Genomic DNA, 12,122 nt, shown 5'->3' with positions numbered 1-12,122 from the left:
GTCTAGAGTTCTTGTTCTGAAAGCTATTACCTTTCAGCTATTGCATATACCTCTTTGTCTAGAGGGCAGAGTGAACACCATCTCACATTTGTCTTTGGCACAATATGAAAGCATTAATTTCCTCCTGCTGCTTTGATGGAACGCAATGCTCTGGGGCAAGTCAATGCAAAATGGCATTTTCACTTGTAATCAATATAGCTGGCTGACAGTGGGCATCTATTTTTTATTCCATCATCCAGTAAAGTAAAATGATATGTGGATTTTCTTCAAAAGAGGAGCTTTAAAGAAACACGGATGAAAATAGTGATTTTAGCAAGTCACTAGGAAGTTGGTTGTTACTGCAGCTCCTTGGCTGCAGAGACAGATGCGAGCCTGGCCTTTTCTCTCTTCTATACCTCTCACAGGGATGATGTGAAAATCTGTAACTTTACTTAAGGAGTTGGTTCTGAATCATAAATCATAGAATTAGTTTTCAAGAACAATATAGGTAGTCCTGTGGTGTCTCTGTTTTAAGTGAAGACTGTAGATCTGCATTCTGTGCTGAAAGAAGGTAATTACCAAATTGCTGCAGGTCCATTTTTTCCTAAGTCACATGTTTCCTACTTGCGAGATTTTCTAAAATATGAATAAGCCAAATTATAGAGTATGTCTCAAATTGAAGTCAGCTGATTTTGACTGAAATGCAGTGGATAGTTGATATTGAAGTTGAAATGTTAAAATGCTTGGAGAAAATGACTAACAACAACAACAACAACAACAACAACAACAACATAATATATATATATATATAAATGAACTCTATATTATAGGATTCTGTGCATTTCATACTAATACCAAAAAGTATAGTTTACTTGTTCACATTAAATAATATTTGATTTTTTTTATAAATAGGTTTTTGCATTTAAATGGTTCCCCAGAAACAGTAGGGAAAGAAGGATGGAAGGAAAGAAGGAAGGAAGGAAGGGAGGAAGGAAGGAAGGAAGGAAGGAAGGAAGGAAGGAAGGAAGGAAGGAAGGAAGGAAGGAAGGAAGGGAAGGAGGAAGGAAGGGAAGGGGTTCTTAGGGATGGCTGATTTTAAGTGCAGAAATTGCTTAGCTTCTATAGCCTTTGGTCATGTTGATATGGATTCTCACTGATATATTGGCAACATTTTCAGCAATCTTGTCAGGGTGGGTAAGACAGGATTAAAGATGATGGCTCTGATTTTGTTTCTAAGTCACCAGATTATGTGGGCTCACAAACAGCATTGGATTCATGGGATCATGAATGCCTTTTAACCACTGGAAAGAGTATTGTGAAGATGAACTGGAACAGATTTCTGTAATTGTTTATCATTCAGTTACTTGAAACCCATGAATCCCTGGGCAATGTTTTCAGCTTCATTTGTTTTAGTGTCTAGGTTCTGACTGGTGATATTGTATGTCTTGATTGATTTAGAATACAATTTTGAAAGAGAAACATGATTGATTTCCAATTTAATGGAATGACCACATTTAAAAATATCTTTTGTGTTTGTATTTTACAAATAATACATAAATACATTATGCCGATAAAGGAGTCAACCAGTAAATGTCTATATGAAAGAAAGTAAAATCCGTTGCTTACCTGCAACCTCCCAATGCTCTGGAGTTAAATATTTTTTTCAATATTTTATTTACCTTTTTAGTTCTAATTCTGTGCATTTATAAATTTTCATTGCACACATAGCTACTCTTGCTTACTGAAAAAATAGAATCATATTGCATGCTATATTAATTTTTTATTGCTGCTTAACAAATTACCTCAAATGTAATGGCTTATAAAACATTTGTTAGCTCACAGTTACCTAGATCTGTCATCTGGCATGGCTCCACTGGGTTCTCTCTTTTGGGTCTCACAAGGATGGAATTAAGGAGTTGGCCAGGCTTACTTCTTCCATGGAGACTTGGAGGATTAATCTGCTTCTAAGCTCACTTAGGTGGTTAGCAGAAGCCAGTTCCTTGCAGCTGCAGACCTGAGATCTTAGTTACCAAGGGCTGCCCTCAGCTACTGAAAGCCACCCACATCTTTTGACATGGCCCCTCCAACTACACAGAAGCAATCGTCTGTCAAGTTCTCCTGCTCTGACTTCCTTTCTGCCCTCAGCAAGGAGAAAACTCTACTTATAGGGGCATGTGTGATTACATTGGACACACCTGGATAATATAGACTAATCATTCTACTTGAAGGGCACCTGGTTAGTGGCATAAGTTACATCTGCAAGGTCTCTTGCTATGTAAGGAAACCAGTGGGAGGTGATCATGAAAGTCAAAACTCTGCCTTCAGCCTGGCCGCATGGCTCAGTGGTTGAGTGTCTACCTATGAACCAAGAGGGTAGACACTCAGGGTTTGGTTCCCGGTGGGGGCACATGCCCGGGTTGCAGGCTCATCCCCAGTGTGGGGTGTGTGGGAGGCAACCGATCCATGATTCTCTTTCACCATTGATGTTCCTATCTCTCTCCCTTTCTCTCTGAAATCAATAAAATGTTAAAATAAAACAAAACAAAAAACAGACAAAAATAAAACGCTGCCTCCACTCTTCAGTTAGTGTGCAAATTGCTTTAAAAAAGATATAGCAACATGTCTTTGAAATATTTTTGTGGATGTAATACTTTTGTATTTTTTTCAGTTTTTTTCTTTCTTTTTTTTATTTATTTATTACATTACTACATTTCTTCCATGGCATGAATATGGTATATAATATTGAGACATTTCTCTACTTGTGGAAATTTCAGCTGGGAAATATTTAGTTCTTATATATGATATGAGGTAATGTAGGTTAATAAAAAAAAAAATAAAAAAAAAAAAGATTTCTAGCTTCCAGTCCCAGGCCCTTCAGGAGCTGCAGAAATGCCCAAGTCCAAGAATCACACCATGCACAACCAGTCCCCAAAATGGCACAGAAACAGTATCACGAAACCCTGATCACAAAGATATGAGTCTCTTAAAGGGAAGTAGACTTCAAACTCCTGAGAAACATGTCCTTTGCCAAGAAGCACAATAAGAAGGGCCTGAAGAAGGTACCGGCCAACAACGCCAAGCTGTGGGTGCATGTGCTGAGGCTATCAAGGCCCCCCTGAAGCCCCAGGAGGTCAAGCCCAAGATCCCAAAGGGTGGCAACTGCAAGCTCAATCGACTTGCCTGCATCACTCACTCCTAGCTTGGGAAACGTGCTCATGCCACATTGCCAAGTGTCTCAGGCTCTGCCAGCCAAAGTCCAAGGCCAAGGCTAAGGCCAAGGCTCAATACAAGGCCCAGGCTTGTGGCTGCAGCTTTGGCTCAGGCTCTATCTCAGGCCCAGGCTCCAGCAAGTTCCCAAGCTCCCATGAAGGCTCCAGAGTAAAGGCCTCTGTCTGCCGATGTGAGGATGGAAGAACTGGGGTGACCCATGGCTGCTGTGTGCATGGAGCTGGTGTCCTTCTGTGCTATTTGTACAAATAAACCTGAGGCAGGAGTTGTAAAAAATGTAAGTAAAAAAACTTCTGAAGTCTAATTGCCTTAGTGAATTAGTGGCTTCACTACTCAGTATGTAAATTGAGCCAGCTTTTTAAACTTGAATATTATTTTTGTTATTTGTATACGGTGAAAAAAAATCTATTTCATAGGATAGCTAGGGAGATTAAGTAAAATAATACAGGTAAAATGATTTTCCTGGTACAACATATGCCCTGAAGCAATGTGAGTCATTACTATTCCTAGAAGTGGCATTTGGATCAAAGACAAATGCACTTTTAACTTAGAAAGATAAGACCTAAATTGCCTTATGCCCAATTTGTACACCCCAGCAAAGAAGACATCACTTTCTTATTTTTCCTGATCCTCTAATACTAGGTTAGGTGCTCCTCCTTAGTAAATACAAACAAGTATTTACTAAGGGCCTATGATATACCAGAAACCTACTAAACATTGTGGGATACAAATGTGAGCCAAACAAGCATGCTTCATCTTGCTCATTCAATTTACAATTTAGTACTTTGTCAGTAAGTTAACAAATTTTAATTATAAATTATAATTAGTGCTATTTATAAGGGGATAGGGACTCAAGGAAAATATGCAGTGAGCCAAATCTTATCCAGGGAGTCAAACCCTATTTTATGCTTGAGAGAAAATTAACTTGAGCTGGGGTGGAGGAAAGGGCCATAAGATTACTTCTCAAAGGAAGTAAAATTATCAACATCAACTATTAAATTGGATATAGATATAATGACAGAATAATCATAGATGTGAAAGGGATTTAGCAAGGCAACAACTAGGTTTGCATTTTGCAAAACTATATAGATAGTAGTGCAATTATTAAGGTAAGAGAAAATGGAACAAGTTCAAATAGGGAGTTGAAGATCATGTTTTTGCACATAAGTGCATTGAATTTGAGGAGAATTTGAAGATAAGGGAAGATATCAAACATACAGAACTCAGAAGAGGTCTGGGCTGAAGATAGATATTTTGAAATCCTGGTTCTGAAGTAGTAATTCAAGAGATGGGGATGAAAGGTGTTATATAGTTCTTAAAAGACTAAAACTGAACCATTTAATACAGGAATAACTAGTTGGTTATATTGCCCTAGCCAGTTTTGCTCAGTGGATAGAGCATTGGCCTGCAGACGGAAGGGTTCTAGGTTCAAATCTTGTCAAGGACATGTACTTACATTGCAGGCTAGATCCCTGTCCTTGGGGTGAGTGCAGGAGGCAACCAATCCATGTTTCTCACATAGATGATTCTCTCTCTGTCTCTCTCCCTCCCTTCCACTCTGTCTAAAAATCTCAATGGAAAAATATCCTTAGGTAAGGATTAACAAAAATAATAACAATTGCTTATATTGATTGCATATTGAAATGATAATATTTTGAAATGATAATATTTTAATTTTATATTAAAATTAATCTCAATTGTTTATTTTTACATTTCTGATGGAGCTACTTAACATTTAAAATTATACATGTACCATTCGTAACTCACTTTATACTTCTACTGGATAGTGATGGTATAGTGAGGGGAAGAAAAAGTGCTACACTTGAGCTTTGAGAAAATCAAATATTTAATGTCCTGGTAGAACATGCTTAGCTGCAAAGTATATTGTGAAAGAATGATTGAAGTAAGAGAAAAATAACACTTAAAAGTAAAGAGTATGTTTTAAGAGACGGTGTTCTTTATTAAATGTTGCTCATAGGTCATAAAAGATATAGATGCAGATTGACAGTGTGCATTAGATTTAGTGACTAGAAATTTTTAGGACAGTAGTGACATTTATTTTGTATGAGAAAGATAAGTTAAAAACATCTATCTGAATGTTTATGAATGAAAATGTAAAAATTTGGAGATTAGGAGACAGACAAATCTTAAAAGTTTGGTTATAAAGGGAACATGGAGTAAAGGGGTATGTTTTAATATAGAGAGATTTGAACATATTTAAAAGCCAAGGGAGTTATTCAGAAAATAAGGGGGAAATTCAGATGCAGGAGAAAGTAAAAATAATAGATAATATATAGATTCTGTGAAGTAGAGTAAGAAAGACCTCCTACCTGAACACTCATCACATCCTATATGATAAAGAGTTAATATGCAAATTGACCCTCACACCCTCACACAAGATGGCGCCCCCATGTGGTCAAAGATGGCCACCACAAGATGGCCAGCAGGGGAGGGCAGTTAGGGGTGACCAGGAGAGCAGGGAAGGGCAGTTGGGGGCAACTGGGCTGGCAGGAGAGGGCAATTGGGGGACGACCAGGCCGGCAGGGGAGGGCAGTTTGGGGTTACCAGGCCACCAGGGGAGGGCAGTTGGGGGCGATCAGGCCAGCAGGGTAGGGCAGTTGGGAGCAATCAGGCTGGCAGGAGAGGGCAATTGGGGGACGACCAGGCCGGCAGGGGAGGGCAGTTGGGGGTTACCAGGCCACCAGGGGAGGGTAGTTGGGGGTGATCAGGCCAGCAGGGTAGGGCAGTTGGGAGCAATCGGGCTGACAGGGGAGCAGTTAGTTGTCGATCAGGCTGACAGGGGAGTGGTTAGGGGGTGATCAGGCTGATAGGCAGGCGAGCAGTTGGGAGCCAGAAGTCCCAGATTGGAGAGGGTGCAGGCTGGCCTGAGGGACGCCCCCCACAGTGCACAAATTTCATGCACCAGGCCTCTAGTTTTAAATAACTTTGTGTTTATTTGTTTATATAATTAAACTCTAGCTCCAAGACGATAGGAACCATTTCTTCCTTTTTGTCTAATTTTCAATATCTACTATGAAGTGCTCCATATCTAATACAGCTTCAAAAAATTTAGTACTTAAAGAAACACAATTGTCGAATATTTGAATATATGCAAGTTTGCTATGCAGATTATGACTACAATCAACAGTTCTTAAATGTGAAATGTTTGTTAATGAGAACAGAATTTTTGGAGTTTCTACTGTACAATGGGAAGAAAGAAGAGAGGGATATTAGTACCATTATGTTTACACGTTGATTGTGTTTTCATATGTACATACTATACTGTATGCTCTGGGGATGCCCAGAACCATGGGAAACTAAGACGCTTAATGGAAATATATTAACACTAGGGCAGAACCTGTCATAGGGTTAATGAAAAAGAAATGAACAATGTTTTAGTCACCTTCCCTCCACACTCCTTCAAGTCTAGGCAGTTGGTATTACTGGGTTTCTTGATAACCATTGTAACTTTATTTCAGGCCCTAACTAGGTTAACTTTTCTTTTCTTTTATTTCTTTATTTATTTATTTTTTGTAAATTTGCATTTTAAGAATGTGCCATAGATAAGCTGCTGCTTTTAAAATCATGCAAATGTTAATGTTGTATACCAAATACAAGTTCAAATTCTCTATAAGCCTGAATGAAAAAGAGAACAGCCTAATGGTTGGAAATGACTAATAGTGGACTTTTCTCATTTTCCCCTTTCCTCACTTATTGCATGTTCCACTTTTCCTGGTAATGCATCTTTTCTGTTGGTCTTAGATAGACATGGTGAGATCATACAAAGTACAGAAACTGTGTTATCTGAACAGTGTTTTCATTCCATTGTAGGTAAGTGTATTCATTGTCTAATAGAAAAATGAATTTTGTATTACTGGGTCAAATGGCAGTTCCATTTTCAATTTTTTGAAGAAATGCCATAATGTTTTCCACAGTGGCTGCACCAGTCTGCATTCCCACCAGCAGTGCACGAGGGTTCCTTTTTCTCCACATCCTCTCCAGCACTTGTTGTTTGTTGATTTGTTGATGATAGCCATTCTGGCATGTGTGAGATGGTACCTCATTGTTGTTTTGATTTGCATCTCTTGGATGATTAATGACTTTGAGCATGTTTTCATATATCTCTTGGCTTTCTGTATGTCCTCTTTCGAAAAGTATCTATTTAGGTCCTTTTCCCATTTTTTATTGGGTTGTTTATCTTCCTTTTGTTAAGTTGTATGAGTTCCCTGTAAATTTTGGAGATTAAACCCTTATTGGAGATAACATTGGCAAATCTGTTCTCCCATGCAGTGGGCTTTCTTGTTGTTTTGTTGATGGTTTCTTTTGCTGTGCAGAAGATTTTATTTTGATGTAGTCCCATTTGTTTATTTTCTTAGTTTCCATTGCCCTAGGAGCTGTATTGGTAAAGATATTGCTACAACAAATGCCTGCCATTTGACCCAATAATACCACTTCTAGGAATATATACCAAGAAAACAGAAACACCAGTCAGAAAAGATATATGCACTCCTATGTTCAATAGCAGCACAATTTACCAAAGCTAATATTTGGAAACAGCCTAAGTGCCCATCAGCAGATGAGTTGATTAAAAACCTATGGTGCATCTACACAATGGAATACTATGCTGCTATAAAAAAGAAGGAATTCTTACCATTTGCAACAGCATGGATGGAATTGGAGAGCATTATGCTAAGCGAAATAAGCCAGTCAGTGAAAGATAAATACCACATGATCTCACTCATTTGTGGAATATAAAGAACATTATAAACTGATAAACAAAAATAGATACAGAGGCAAAGAAGCATTGAACAGACTGTCAAACTACAGTGGGAAGGCAGGGGAGGGTTGGGTGGTATAAGAGATAAACCGAGGGACATGTATGCATGCATATAAGTATAACCAGTGGACACAAGACACTGGGTGGGGAGGGGTGAAGGCATGTGCTAGGGGGTAGGGGAGGCTGGGGAGAGGTCAATGGGGAAAAAAGGAGACATGTACTGCCATTTGTAATACTTTAAACAATAAAATAAAATAAAAAAGAAAATGAATTTGAAGGAAATAGGAGAAAAATTGAGAGATGATGTATTATAAATAGATACCAGTCAATGAGCTCTCAAGTTTTCCACAGACTGATGTAATCATTTAGGGCCTTGCTTTATTTAACCCAAAAACCAATTTTTGGGGTAGATACTGTCATCATCATCGTCAGAAGCAGCATCATTATCATCTTCATTTCAGAAATGAGGAAGAAAAGGCACAGAGACTTTAAGAAACTGACTTAAAGTCTCATAGTTAATAAGTGCTGCTACCAGGTATTCTGACTCTAAATCCTGAGCTTCTACTTACTAAATTATCCAGATTTTCTAAAGCCAGATAGAATGTGGAAAAAACACACACATTAGTAATTGTGCTCACATAATAACAGGAATGGGTAACTCGGTGATCTTGTGAAGTAGATTGAATGCATTAAAATGTTCTTTCAAAGCTATAATGGAAAGAAGGGTGGATAGAAGGAACATTGCCTTAAGACTTGGTCTTAAATACTCACCCTTGCACTATGCAACTGTGGCTTTTCAACAAGTTAAACATTCAGTAGTTTCAATGTCCTCATCTATAAAGTAAATTGGTTGAACTAATTGTCAATACAATCATTTGGAGACAAAAAGTAATGATATTCTTGAATAATATTGGAATATTTCAATTAATATGTTTTCTATTTTTTTTAAATCATCTTACCAAGTAGGCTACTACATAGCAAACAATGAATAAGTAAGTAGAGATGGACACTGTCGCACATTTTCAGTGAAATCTTTATGAGATAAATCTCTTTAATTTTCCTTTTAAAACATAAAGGATAGTGGATGACTAATTAGATGTTAATTGTACATGTCTACTTATTAGGAAACTTATTAGGAAGGGTTCTGATTTAATAAGAAATGACACTTGAATCTTACCCATAATTAGCCTATTACATTTGGCTGCTGTTTGAATCATTCCCATTCATATGGGAATGATTTAAAGAGATTAACCTTTTTCAAGGACCCAGTAAGTGCTCATACATTACCCTAGAACACCTTTCAAACTTATTGAAACAATGATGACCCTAACTCTAAGGGATATATTGATATGTTTGTAGGTTAAGGGGAAAAGCAAGAGATCTAGCTGTCAGGTCGATCCCAAACTCTCGATATCAGCTGTTAAAAGGTTAAACAGTTGACAGCCTGTGCCAATTTAAATGAGGAAATTTCATGGTGCTGAGCAAAGGAAAATCCATTTTTTCAGTGTGTAAAAAGAAACTATTCCCTTTTTTGCCAGCTTTTGCTGGATATAAACCATCCTTTCACTCCAGACTGACAGAGAACTGCCAAAAGCAGAGAAAACAGAATCAAGCTCTAGTACTCGGCTTAGATAGATAAACGGCAGCCCTGGCTCCTGTGGCTCAGTTGGTTGTGTGTTGTCCTGTGCACTGAAAGGGTGCCAGTTGGATTCCCAGTCAGGGCACATCCCCAGGTTGCCAGCTTGAGTGCAGGAGGCAGCTGGTCGATGTTTTGCTCTCACATCGATGTTTTCTCTCTCTCTCCCTCTGTCTCTAAAAATCAGTTAAAAAAAAAAAAAAAGAAACTACACCAATGTATTCAAGAATAATTTAACAAATCTTTGTGTAGTTTAAGAAATGGAACATTAGCCCTAGCCGGTTTGTCTTAGTCGATAGAGCATCAGCCTGCAGACTCAAGGGTCCCGGGTTTGATTCTGGTCAAGGGCACCCGTATCTCGTTTGCAGGCTCCTCCCTGGCCTGGGCCCTGGTCTGGGCACATGCACTAGGCAACCAATCGATGTGTTTCTCTCACATAGATGTTTCTCTCTGTCTCTCCCTCTCTCTTCCACTCTCTCTAAAAATCAATGGAAAATAGTCTCGGGTGAGGATTAAAAAAGAAAAAAAAAAGAAATTGAACATTATAAACAGAATTAATCTCTTTATAATGCCCAAGGTTAGAGTATATTATTCCTTTACCTTTATATTTCTACCACACAGTTATGAATCCCAAACAAAATATTTGTATTTTTTCATTGTTAGAATTTGATGGAGCTTAACGAATAGCAACTGTTTTATTTGCTTAAGTTCAGAACCACTTGAAAAATAGATTAAGTCAGGAAGCTAGAAATTCATTGCTGGCTTAAAGAGTACAGGCTTAGTTGGACACCAACTGTGAACTCCTGAATTCCGAAATCCAGAATTAGAGTAAGCTGTTCATTAGAAGGGCAGGACACCTGCAAACCTTCTCCTGTGGAGGTGAATGATACTGCCCACAGGAGCAGACCAAAATGCATCTATATCTGTGTGTTCAGCTAAGACAGGAGAGCACAGAGCACAGTACTTGCAGAAGCCAAGGAAAGAAATGGAGTTCAACAGTAAATTCCTTTGTCCATAATTAAGGAGGGTTATCACCACCTACTTCCAGTAAGGAGGAACAAAAGGTTGATTTCACAGCCTCGCTGTATAATAATTTTAGTTATTGCATAAGTTTATGTATAATATGTTTCTAGTAGACAGAATTTTACTCGAGGTTATAGGCTTAATCATTATTCCTTCCCATATTCAGAAAATCTTAAATTAAAAGATTTTTGAGATAGTATTATATTACAGGATTAGTGAACTGAAGGGATCCTGTTTGACTTGTAGGGACAAGATTCATTAATCTGAGTTGGACATGGCAAATGTGTAGGACTACTGACAAAATTTTGTCCCCCATGTTTTATTTTTGCTTTCCCATGCTACATGATCTAGTTGGATAATTCACAATAAAGCATATATATGCATGTCTTGTGACAAAAGCAATTAGACAAACCTAAAAACAAAATAAATTTAATCTGTTTGAATGTATGTATTTGTATATTAATTCAGAATAAGAATATCTGTATTCATATAGATTATGCATTAATTCAAAAAATATATACACATATAAGTATATGTCCTAAATTTACCACTACATACATATTTGAATATGTGCTTACTTTCTCACAGTTTCCAGACCCCTCCCAGTTTAACTGGGCTGCTGAAGTATAATTTGAGTCATGGATTATTTACCTCCATATAGACCAAGTAAATAGACTTAGGTAATACCTTAAAATTGATAAACCATTTCAAATCATAATTTCAATGAGAAAGTACAAGGTGATCCCAAGGAATTTGTAAGATTTGAGGAAAATATAACAGCATTCACATATTGGAAACAGGATGCTAGAATAATGACAGAATTGTGAACTATCTGTGAGGATTTCTGACTTACTTGTGGTAGAAGGATAAAGGGAAAAATCCCTTGTTGTCCGAGGAATGGGGAAAATGTCAAAGTGCGTGCTATGCTCCAGATATGTTTTGTCCTTTGCTACCACAGGGGGATTTCTGATGCTATCTGAAGGTTATTCTTGGATGTGGTATCTGAGAATTATCTAACTAGTTATCCTTTCTGTGTGGGTGAAAATATGCCTTGCTACATATGTATTATTATAAAACAAAAATAAGTAACATAATTAATCCAAATCAAACTGAAACATCAGTCAATGGAAAAGTTACTACATTATATCTGTACTAGAGGCCCGATGCATGAAATTCGTGCACTCAGGGGTCCCTCAGCCCAGTCTGTGCCCGCTTGCAGTCTGGGAACCCTGGGGGGATGTCCGACTGATGGCTTAGGCCCACTCGTAAGCCGGCAGTCAGACATCCTTAGTGCTGCTGCGGAGGCAGGAGAGGCTCCTGCCACTGCCGCTGCGCTTGCAAGCCATGAGCCCAGCTTATGGCTGAGCAGCACTCCCCCTGTGGGAGTGCACTGACCACCAGGGGACAGCTCCTGCATTGAGCGTCTGCCCCCTGGTAGTCAGTGCACATCATAGCGACCGGTCGTTCTGCTGTCCGGTT

At 38.4% G+C, this 12,122-nt stretch overlaps 1 pseudogene; it reads left to right on the top strand.

Annotated features, from left to right (window-relative positions):
• Positions 1 to 2,868: 2,868 nt before the first annotated feature.
• On the top strand, positions 2,869 to 3,361 carry LOC129148053 (60S ribosomal protein L29-like; annotated as a pseudogene).
• Positions 3,362 to 12,122: the final 8,761 nt, after the last annotated feature.

This window comes from Eptesicus fuscus, chromosome 3 (genome assembly GCF_027574615.1).
Source record: "Eptesicus fuscus isolate TK198812 chromosome 3, DD_ASM_mEF_20220401, whole genome shotgun sequence".
Classification (NCBI taxonomy): Eukaryota; Metazoa; Chordata; class Mammalia; order Chiroptera; family Vespertilionidae; genus Eptesicus; species Eptesicus fuscus.
Note: the sequence above shows the minus strand (reverse complement) of the source record. Positions and strands in the feature narration are given on the sequence as shown.